General features: G+C 34.9%; 1 long non-coding RNA gene across 1 annotated transcript in view; it reads right to left on the bottom strand.

Annotated features, from left to right (window-relative positions):
* LOC116149166 (uncharacterized) overlaps positions 1-9,522 on the bottom strand; it is an 81,159-nt gene extending 71,637 nt beyond the window's left edge. The window contains exon 1 of the long non-coding RNA XR_004132798.2: positions 9,365-9,522. This is a non-coding gene — a long non-coding RNA (uncharacterized LOC116149166). The remainder of the gene's footprint in view (positions 1-9,364) is intronic.
* Positions 9,523-12,387: the final 2,865 nt, after the last annotated feature.

Raw genomic sequence — 12,387 nt, forward strand, 5'->3', positions numbered from 1 at the left:
ATATTCTGAAAATTCGGGATGACATCTTCAATTACAAATCCTGTAGTTCTAATATATTTTCTATTAGGTCATTTTGTTTAACTTCAAACATTGTAAGTTCTTTTGTAAGGAGGGGATAAAAGCAATTTTCCTTTATAGTGAACTGAAACCTGATTGAAAAAAAAAATTGTTCTTTTGTCAAACTATAATCTGGAGTTTCAGTTAGAGAGAAATCAGGCACAGAAACGAGTATAAAGGGACGCTATGAAATTATCAAGACAAGAAGTGCCAAAACACTAGGATTAAAAGTGTTCTTTCTCCGATAAATCAAAAAAAAAAAAAAGTGTTCGTTCTTCTTCAGGAATGATGGGAACAAACTCCAGCTTGACAGTTTCATGTCTGAACTATGAAGTATTTTAAATCCAAACTACTTGAGCACCATACACATTTGAAGCAAAATTGAAATGAGTCTTTTTTCTTAAATAACCTTATGAACATTGAAGTTGTAGCCATATTAATGTGCTGTTTTGCTGACTTTCAACTGTTCATTCTTTTCACTTTTTCCACAGCAGTACTATATTCTTCTGTTTAGTAAAGGTTATCATAAATTATAACATAAGGTAAATAGGAAAAAAAAAGGTCATTTTAGTTTCATTATAACCATGGTATAGTGGAAGGAATCTTATTGTAGAGGAATTTACGATTTTTTTTTTCTGGGCATTTTTCTAGTTGTTATAGGTGACCAATAAAGTGTGAAAAACCCTGTTCTTATGCTACTAACCTCATTACCTCACTAACCTTAGTAGCATTCAATGGGGTGTGAGGGACTGAGTGGATTGCTGGGGACACTGATGGCTGAAGAAGACCAACAAGGATGGGCCTGACTGGGTTCCCACGTGGTAGGAATAGACATGCACACGTGAGAAAATTATGGACTAAATTATTATTTTCAGATATTAAGTGAGGCCTTCCTAGAAAAGCTGATGAACTTTGCTTCCTGTAGCTGAATTCCAGTGAGGGAGACAGTCATTATAAATTAAGCCCCTCTCTCACTTGCTAAAAACCTCTAACACTGCTGAGTTATGAATGTATACATTTTAGGAAGATCAAAAGTTTGCAAATATAGTAAGGACATGTCAAAACAAAAGGGCAAGGAAGTTCCATACAAGCCAGTGGGGCACAGGAACGGTGAAGTTGATTTAGGACACAAAGATTTACCCACTCAGGGGAAGCTGGCTTTAGTTCTAGAGCCTTGTGCAAGGAAACAGGTGTCTGAGGCCAAGAAGTGATCAAGTCATGCAGCCTAGGAAGTGACCTCCCAAGTTAAGCTGGATATCCATAGTGCAATCCAGCACACCCCAAAGTGTCATAGCTACATTTGTGCATTCCCCAGGTTTATTAAAACAATGTTAGAATACATGACAAAAGTAATAATAAACAAGAGGAAGCCAATCAAGATGAAATGTTTTAGAACCCTTATTGTTGGTGGGGGGTATTGTTAGGGTCTGGTTTACTATAGGCTTTGCTTCATTTTGTACAGATTTTTTCTCATTTCTGTGTATGAACTGTTTTCACTCACAGTATTTCTAACACCCAATGTGTGCATTTTCTTCTGCACCAACAACCAGTTCTCTGACTCTGAACTCCAACTTGGGTGTCCTACAATCCAATACAATTCTGACACTAGCTACTGGAGTTAAGGCAGACCCCACAGTTTAGGGGTACAGACCCCACAGTTTAGGGGTACAGACCCCACAGTTTAGGGGTGCAGACCCACAGCTTAGCGGTTCAGACCCACGAGACGCCAACTATAAGTCCTGGGCCTCTGGCACTTCTAATTGATCAGCTTTAAACTGGGGGTTCCCACAACACCCTCCTCAGGTTCAATAATTTGCTATATATACAACAGCTCACAGAACTCAGGAAGTCTCTTTACTTACTAACCCTGGTTCATTGTAAAGGATACAACTTAGGACCAGCCAAATGGAAGAGAGATGCATAAGGCAAAGCATGGGCATGAAATTTCCTTGCTGGCTCCAGGTGTGCACTTCAATGTGTTTGCCAAACGAGCAGCTCTCTAAATCGTATTGTTTAGGGTTTTCATGGAGACTTCATGTAGGCATGATTGATTAAATCACTGGCTGTTGGTGACTGAATCTCCAGCCTCTCTCTCATAACCACAGATCAGGGCCAGGTTGGTTCCTCGGACAACCAGCTCCATTCTGAGGCTCTCTAGGGGCTCCCTGAGAGTCATCTTATTGGCATAAACTCAGATATGGTTGAAAGGGGCTTATTATGAAAACAAAAGACACTCCTCTCACTCAGAAAATTCCAAGGTTTTTAGGAGCTCTTGTGTCAGGAACCAGGGAACAAAGACCCAAGACCAAATACAGATTAGGAAGGAGGGTGGACAAGTCATTCACAGTCGCAGGAGAAAAGGCAGAATAAAGTCTGTTCCTCTTCAATTATTTCTTAATGCAAATGATAACCAATTAGTAAACAAAGAGAGTCAGGATAACAAGAACTTGTATTGGTTCATAAGGGATTTTTCCCAGAAGTTCAATGTTTGAATTAATCAAAGATGAGCTTTCTTAAAGAAAAAAAAAACTCACAGAAGTTATGTTAGTCATAAGAAAAAGTGAATGTGCCTTTCGTCAATGCAATCTATGACCTTCAAGAACTGCTATATTTTTCACTGATATTAAGATTTCTGGAGAAGCCGACCACAAAAGTGAAGAAACTGAAGGCATCTCACCTGGTGTTTACAATAAGATTGATGGAAAGATAAGCTAACTTTGTTTGATGAAACTGGCTGCTATTAGAAATGAATGACTGCTCCAAGGACCTACAGTCCCAAAGAAGAAGTTTGGGCTCCAAGGTTTAAAAGTGTAAAGGATCCACTGTTATGCTCACTTCAAATGCCTGTAATAGAAATGGTGTTTTTATTAGGATTGCCACAGCCTTTGCTTTTTTATGCTCTGTTAACAAAATTAACTAGGCTTTTCCAAATAAATCCCATGTTTTCAGCACATAATTTTGCAGACCCATGAGGTTTTCCAGAAAAGGATATGCAGCTAAAGAGTAAAAATGCCTTTATGTCAGCAGAACACAGGCTCGTGGATAGATGTGTTATTAGGAGCTTGTGAGGAATATTTTTCTGATTTCTTCAGTTTTCTCGGTGGAAAAGGAAGAAAGATCATCATTTAAAGATGATGGAGGACTTTTTGGAAGTTTCAGGAAAGAAGAAAAAGAATAAAATAGTTGTTTAGGAGACTGAGAGAATGAATAGCATAGGGAAATATAACATGAAGCATGGTCAGATTTCAGGGATGAAGTGCAATTAGTGATGACAGATATAAATTAGACAAGTTTAGGAATTTGAATATGTGTGTGAAATATGGGGAGATAGATACATAGAATTTGCTGTAGATATTTGCTCAAGTATTTTTTTATTTAAGGAAGCCTGTTCTCTTTCCAATTTATTGAAGTTTTTCTACAAGAATAGTATTAACTGTAAACAAACACTTTTTCTACATTATTTAGATGATTATGCTGTTTTTCTCCCTTAATTTTTAATCTGTTAAGTGGCATTAATTATTTCTCCTGTTACTCAACCATCCTTGTGTTGTAGGATAAGAGCTACTTCTGATTATTTATTTATAAATGATTTGCTCATATTACAGTTTTTTGAATTCAGTTTCTGAAATGCAGAACTGACTTTTAATTTTGATTTAGATACCGCCCTTGCCTAGTTTCAGTGTGTCAGTTACTTCACATCATTATGTCGTTTCGACTGGCTGGAGAGAGTATCCAAAATTTTCACTAATGATCTCAACCTTAGGCAGTGGTGTCAGTTCTGACTCTCAGCCTTGTGCTGGTTCAGGGCCATTGTCCCAAGTGACCGTCTACTACTAGAGCTCATCAATGAATTCAGTAAATCTGCAGGATGCAAAAATTAATATACAGAAATCTGTTGCATCTTAATACACTAACAACAAAGAGAAATTAAGGAAGCAATCCCATTTACCAACCCATCAAAATGAATAAGATACCTAGGAATAAATCTGCCTAAGGAGGCAAAAGACCTCTACTCCAAAAACTATTCAGACACTGATGAAAGAAATTGAAGAAAACACAAACAGATGGAAAGATATACTACGTTTTTGGATTGGAAGAATTAATACTGTTAAAATGACCATACTACCCAAGGCAATCTACAGATTGAGTGCAATCTCTATCAAAACACCAATGGCATTTTTCACAGAACTAGAACAAATAATTTTAAAATTTGTAGGGAAACACAAAAGACTGAATAGCCAAAACTGTCTTGAGAAAGAACAGAGTTGGAGTGTTTTCCTACTAAAAAAAAATTAAATTTCTCCTCATCTCTCAAGCACAACAGAAACCAAATATTAAGCCAATGGGGACTCACAAAATCCATAAAACCTCTCTCATTCCCTCATCCTCCCCACCCGTAGTCTCCCTTAAACTTGTAAGTCTTGGTACTTCTCAGGATCCACTCTACAAATCATGTAGGATTTTAGATGGGTTTTCAATAGAGGCTGTCCTTCTGTCTCCATTGAAAAGATGTTCTAATCGAAACAATATTTGAGGGATTTATACATTTATAACAATCTCAAAGGCATTATCTTTCCCCCACATATAGTTACCTTATTTTGGTATTTATTACATATTGTTTGTTTTATGATTTTATAATAAAATATCAGTGGATATTTAAACTCTTCTAGAAATGCTCACTACCTCTGTTAGCTAAAACAGAAGCAGGCTAACAATATTAGTAATAATAATGACACCATAAAGTTTTAGAATTCCTCTAAAACACCAATTTTATTTCTGTACGCAGGTCTTTAAACTTAATTATCTACCCTGCCTGGAATTCTCATGTCTTGTATCTTTATATGGCTGGCCTCTTCTCAACTTTCAGATCTATGAATAAATGTTTCATTTCTAGAGAAATCTCCCCTGATTATTTTATTAAACATAACACTCAACAGTCAGCCTCTGTCTGAGGACTTTATATCCTTCTATGCACTTAGTACTTTCTTAAACCACGTTATTTGTTAATTTGGCCACCAACTGTTGATTGTTTTTTTTCCAAAAACTAGAACAATGGGCTAAGAGCAAGAACCCTGTCTGTAATGTTTACTTGGCACCTGAATTCCCTATTCATGATGCTTGAAAAATAGTATGCACTCAGTCAATATTTTAACATGTCACTGGATAAACTGAGGCAGTTAGGGATAAAGTCAGTACGTGTTTATTACCATTTCATTATTTAGTAGACGTTAGAGGTTATGATCCTGAGGTCTCTAAAGTCATATTACCTTGGATCCAGACCCAGTATCTACCATCTGTGTGGCCTTCAGTTTGCTAATGTCCAAATAGGAAAAAAAGAAACATTACTGTATAGATTATAGTAAACTCCAGCAAACTATTTATTGTGTGTGGCACAAGGAACTCAATATATGTTAATTATCTTGTTATTAATAGCAAAAAAATCAAATGACTTTATAGATCTATTAATATATAAAGAATTTCCTAGATTATCAGAAAAGTTAAAAGCAAAAGAATTGAGATTATACCATTATTTTATTATTAACTAAAGACATTAGAAATAATACATTCTAAATTAACTATAAAAGGCAGAGCATATGTAGAAAAAAAAAATCAATCTGTAATGCCCTTAAATTTCAGAAAACAAAAGAGGAAAAAAAAACAAAACAAAACTGGGAATTCAGCCAACCATCTAAATACAACATTTTTCATCTACTTGTGAAATTACCCTGTAAAAGCTCAGTAAAGAAAGCAAGATTATGCATATTCATATAATGCTTCAGTGAAGATGATAAATGAAACATGGCCACAAAATCATTCATTCAATATGACATGATTACATTTCTTTCTATCCTTACCCGACAACAATGATTACTATTTAAAATTCTTATATGTTTTTAGGAGAAAAAAGCCTAAATTTCTCAATGAAAGCAAAAACAGAAGATACCTTTTAAAAACTGTCAAATATTTATATATGATTTCAATGTGCTTCCCTATTTTTTAATTAAGAAAAACAGAATGAAACACCAAGTTTTATAAGAAGGTGAGTGGTTATCCTGATTCCCTGAAGATTTCAGGAACTTGGCTTTGGCAATGCTTAACAATAAAAAACAAATTAGCATTTTTATATTCTGATGAGTTTTCCAAGCAAAAACTAGATAGTCTTTAAGAGAAGATTTTTTACCTTTTTGAGTAGTTCTTAAGCATAGACTAGCACTGCTTTCATGAATGCTCATACTTCTTTTGTTCAAAAAGCATATTGTTAGTGTACTATATCAAAGTGATGGGGCTTTGATGATGCATTGTAGTAATCAATCATCAAAAAGACAGCACTCTGATTATGCCAAATATTAAATACATCACCAAAATTCTCATCCTTTTGATAGCTATGTAAAACAACTCCTACTAGAAACTCCTTTGTGATTAAATTAGTTCTCCTTAACATTAGGCTTTCATTTTGTTTTTCCTAACAAGGGCTTTGTTTGACAAGGTTTTATTGTATAATTAGAATTTTTTTTCTATTTCTATGCCTGAATTGTAACTATTTTTTCTTTTTAAAATCGAGGTATAATTGACATATAACAGTATATTAGTTTCAGGTGTACAACATGATTCACTGTTTGTATACACAGCAAAATGATCCTCACGGTAAGTAGTCACTATACAAAGCTAAAACATTTTTTCTTATGGTAGGAAATTAAAGATTTACTCTCATGGCAACTTCCAAATATGCACTATGACAGTATTGACTAAGGTCACCTGTACATTACATCACCACAATCTATTTATTTTATAACTGGAAGTTTGTACCTCTTGAGTCCCTTCACCCATTTCACCCCCCTCAAACCTCCTCCCTTCTGGCAACAACCATTCTGACCCCTGCTTGAGTTTTGTTTTGTTTGTCTGTTTATTTTTTAGATCCCTTACATAAGTAAAATCATACAGTATATGTGTTATCTGGCTTATTTCACTTAGCATAATATCCTCCAGGTTCATCTATGTTTTCACAAATGGCAAGATTTCATTCTTTTTTTTGACTGAGTAGTATTCCATTGTGTGTGTGTGCACACAATATATCTTCTCACATGTTAAAGATATTAAACTTTTTTCTCTCATTGTAATTTGTAAATAGTTACCCAGGGCCCATTAATATTATTAACAATACAACCTATATGAGGTAATATTAACATGTCTTTAACTATGCTTATATATACTATTATAAAGATTTGCTTATCTTATTTTTAAATTTGTTATTGATTGTAAGAATGTTATTGATTTTTTGCATATGTTAACTCGCTGTTTTACTGTATTTTCTTACTGCTTTCAATTATTTGTGAAGTGATTTTCATGGTTTCTGAGTATATAGGCTTTGCATCTATAACCCTTGACTATTCCTAAACATCAATTATTTGGTAATATTCAATTCCAGTAGAGCCTGATACCATGACACAATGAGACGCTGGGCAGTTCTTGGGGGAAGGGATGAGTGAATTTTGCTTGCCTGAAGGATGTGAATTTTGTTGCCAGATGGTGAGGCTGTGGCAGACTACAGTTCCCCAAAATGGCCAGAGCATCACATCTGTTTACACATGCTCTTCAGGACTTTGTCACTCCTTTATTCTTTGCATAGGAGAGGGACTCTGGTTCAGCCTTCACAAATGCAATATTAGATAAATTACTCTAACTTCCAAGGCTAGATCATTAAAGGTAGCTTGGTTTTTACCTGGATCTTTCTCTCGAATGCTTTCCCTTTGACCTCCTGAGGAAGTTCAGTCCACCTAGAAAGGCTACTCATAGGTGTTCTGGCCAATAGTCACCAGTAAAATGTACATACAAGACAAAAATGTTCTAATTTACTGCTATTAGCCTTAAATTTTATTACATAATATTGTTTCTCTTTTTTATTTCTGTTCAAATGACATATGGTTTATCATTAGAAATGTGGTGAGTTTTTTTTAATTTCATATGGCTCTCTTTCATAAAGCATAAATTAGATCTTAATGTTTGACACCATCTGAATATCTGTCTTTAATAGGAAACCTGAACTCACATTGACAGTGTTTGAGCTTCAATGCCTCATATAATTTTATATTATAAGAATTTCATGTCTAATTAAATTGATTGCTCTTGCTATATGAATTATATCATTCTGTTATTGATTTTTTAAAGACATATAGATATTTCATTCTATTTTTAATTCTTCTATAAGTTATATTCAACACAAATCAAAATATTTGGCCCTCTATTTCTCTAATCATTTTGTGAATATCTAAATAATACTTATTGACTCTCAACCCTGTATAAAATGCAGTAATTACTTATCATTTGTTAATTGTTTATCAGAAGCCAGCCATGCTGCTAAGTATTTTATAAGGAGGTCTCTTGATCTGCATAAGAAGCTTATAAAATATGTATTATTTTTCTTTGTATTTATCTTCAGAGAGATTAAGTAACTTGTCAAGGTCATACATGTGTTAAGTGAGAAAACCAGGATTCAAATTACATGTGCCAAACTCCGAACTGCAAGTTCTTAGCCACCATGTACTATTGTTATAAATTATTTTTCTCTGTCATGACCCAACTTCATTTGCTCCCTTGGAGAGTACCGCGTCACACACATAGACGAAGTTCAAACATCACTCCCCTCACCATAAACACAGAAACACAATATGAATTCCTCTCTGATTTCCCAAACATAGTTAATTGCTTCTTTTTTTGCTTCCACATTAACTTGGTGAGTAAATCTGTGACTGTTCGTCATGATGTTTTGTAACTAGTGGTTGTCCTCCCTGCTTCTCTGACTACATGCAGAGTTGCACTTTGCATTCTCAACATCTGCCAAGATCATTTGCCCATAGTAGGTCATGGGTGAGTCTGATCAAATCAGCAAATGAATGGCTGAATATCCTGTCTTCTATAACTGAAAGGACATATCTAAGCGAGGTCCTGAATATGCCTATCTTATAAAGTAAATGTGTTTTATCAGAGTTTAATGTATCTAATTGAAGGAAATCTAGATGGAACCAAATTAGTATCACTAATTAGTGAATGCAGATAGTATAGAGATGTCTCAATTTTTTCTGTGCTTGGGAAGATTGCTTTTGGCAACAGAATTGTGGAAAATATATTAGAATTTACGTAAGTGAAATGAAACACAGTTCCAGAACATTCTGATTACCATGCTATCAGGATCTCAGTGAATAAGTTTCTAGTGAAAGCAATAAATATTGGCAACAGGAAAGAAGAAGAAATGAGGTACTTAATTCTAAAACTTAAATGGAATTTTGAATTTCATTTCAATTCCACTCACCATTAACTGCAGAAAGGTTGACTCTTTCTGAAGATATTGAGGAGGAAAGTCCCTGGGGACAGATGGGATAGTGCAGGGCTCTGGAGAGGGAGCAGCAGCCGTCTTCTATCAAAGTCTCCCTGTCAAAGACCATTTCCACTTAATACTACAGGCTTTGCTGCATCAGACCATTAACGCTTTAAATTATATTCATAGTGCTTATAATTATACGTTTACAGTTGACAGCACAAATGATTCAAAATGATTTTCACTGAAGTTACTATTTATTAAAACAGAACACCTTATTAAAGAAATTAACCTTTGTAGAGAAATATGAACAAAGAGTAATTAAAGAATGACTCATTATTCACAAAACAGAAACAGAGTCACAGATGTAGAAAACAATCTTATGGTTACCAAAGGGGAAAGGTAGGGGGAGGGATACATTAGGAGTCTGGGATTAACAGATACACACTACTATATATAAAAGAGATAAACAACAAGGACTGATTGTATTAGCACAGGGAACTGCATTCAGTATCTTATAATAGCCTATAACAAAAAAGAATCTGAAAAAGAATATATATGTATGTATATGTTTATGTAGAACTGAATCACTCTGCTGTACCCCTGCAAATAAACCAACACTGTAAATGAGCTACACTTCAATTAAAAGAAAAAATAACTGCTCATTATTCCCATCAACTCCAAATACGACCCTGTTCAAAAGCAATCCAACTTCCATGCACTCTATACTCATTGGCAATAAGCAGAATTAATTGTGCTTTAGTTCTTCATGTAGGTGATTAACTACTGAGAACAAGAACCACATTGTCACATAGTTTACTCTGTTGAAATTAGTGTTCATAGTCATGAGGACAGTGGATCCTCAAACAGTTTAAAATGCTTTTAAAAATACATTTAGCATATAGTCAATAAATCAACTGAAAGTTTCATATTTTTACCTTTCAACAACAAGTAATACTTTATTATCATGATATAAATATATACATAAACTATACCATAACAGCTTAATTGGCAAATAAGAAGAAGTCTTATTTTAGATATTTTCAAAGTAATTAATCAAGAAAATAGTCAATATTAACAAACTATCATTAGAATTCTTTCATTTCTCATATATGCACAACTACATTTTTGTCAATCACCACTGCCTTTTTCTTACAAAATACAATACGGTTTTTTAAAGTTTGGGTCAGTGGGACTTAGAAGCTCAAATACTGTCTCTTTAAATGGCTCTAACACATAATTAGTAAATGCTGGAAACCAAGGAAATTTTGTTCCAAGGAGTTTAACGATAAAAGAAAAAAATTTAGGCACAATGATAATTTATTTAGAAAGGAGTAACTTTGAACATGAAATTGTAACACAAAAGTCATAGTGTAGCCTCGTGTCACCTAGTAGGTCCGAGTAACAACAATGCTTCCCTCAAAGGTGTGTTTCCTCAAGTTACTTTGTAAACCAAATGCCTGCACCAAAATATTGAAGGCAGAATCCAAGGCACCAAGAGAGGATGTGCAGAACACATTATGTCTAAGTACAGTGGCTTCAAACAGCAGACATGCATTATTTCTCACGTTCTGTAGATTCATCTGGAGATTGTTTTGGTCTTAGCTGGTCTACTGGGGCTTAATGGATGAGGGTGGTCTCACCCATTACTGCGATGCTGGGACAGGCAGGGTCTCTCTCCATGTGCTCTCTCATCCTCTCTGATTATATGGTGGGAGAAGGGTTCCTAGCAGCAAGAGAGGGTTGGTGACAAGGGGCCTCTGCTTGCATCACAGATGCTAATGCCCCACTGGCCAAATCAAGTCACTCCATCAGAATTAGATTCAAATGGGACATGGAGCAACGTTACACTGTAAAAGGGTATACACGTAGGGATGGGAGAAATTTGTGGTGGGGCCGTTTTGAAATCTGACAAAACATTCTAAAACCAAAGGCAAAATTCACTTGGATTTCAGCTATGTTTCCAACTAGAGGACTGAAAAATAGAGAACTTAGCATGAAGAACACACTTACTCCATTTATTTCCTCAGTTTTGCTAGGTTTCTCAGGAAACTTCTACCATCAGAACCAGTCTCTACTAGAGCATAAAGACACAAGAAAAACATGATCATCCAGCTAAGAAGGCAGAGAATTTCCAGGAATGTTTACCAAAGTCCCCAGATACCCCATGGTGTGAGAATGGCATCAGACATTTAGTATTCAATTGGAAATAGTTCCAAATCTGTTTTCCACATGCAAATAACTCACAGGGTGGCCATGAACAAGCACCTCCTCTAGAATCAGGCTCAATTTATAGGAGCTGTTTTGAACTATTTTCCAAAATATAAATTCTAATATTTTTAAAATCCAAAAGTAATCATATGATGCTGCTAATGATAAAGCCCATTAAGGGATATTACTGTCTTTAGTATTCACTCAGTTATTTTACTAAATAGATTATGCAAAGTGATGATAATGTCTACAGATATCATATATTGCTCTTGTCACTTGCAGGATCATTTGTTCAATCTTGTGTCATCTGATGACTCAACAATGCCTTGCACATAATCAGTTATGAGCTCAGCTACCATATCATCTCCATTGTTGGTCTGGTGGAGTACATGTCACAGTTTAGCACTTGTTTTAAATTTATGTGTAAAATGTTCTGTACCAAGGACTTTTAGCATTCTAGAAGAAAATTCAATTTGGATAAGGGTTGCTTACAGCTGCAATTTTTTTTGTATCACCAAGAAGTAAATAACATCATTTGATTTCAATTAAATAAAGTGACACTAAAATCTCTGTAAGCAAAAAATGCAACAATAGAGATACATGAGGATGGAAATTTATAGGCACACCATCACTTATGCTTTAGGAAGCATCGTAACGAGTGCTGGCTGCTGCAATCGCATTCCTTAAAACGAAGAACAAACTTTACTCACTAAATTCATGACAGCAAGGAATCATGAAAAATTGCACTGCTTTACAGTATCTAATTGAAAGCATATTGGAGTCAGACAAGAGTTGAATTCAGATCA

This window comes from Camelus dromedarius, chromosome 22 (genome assembly GCF_036321535.1).
Source record: "Camelus dromedarius isolate mCamDro1 chromosome 22, mCamDro1.pat, whole genome shotgun sequence".
Classification (NCBI taxonomy): domain Eukaryota; kingdom Metazoa; phylum Chordata; class Mammalia; order Artiodactyla; family Camelidae; genus Camelus; species Camelus dromedarius.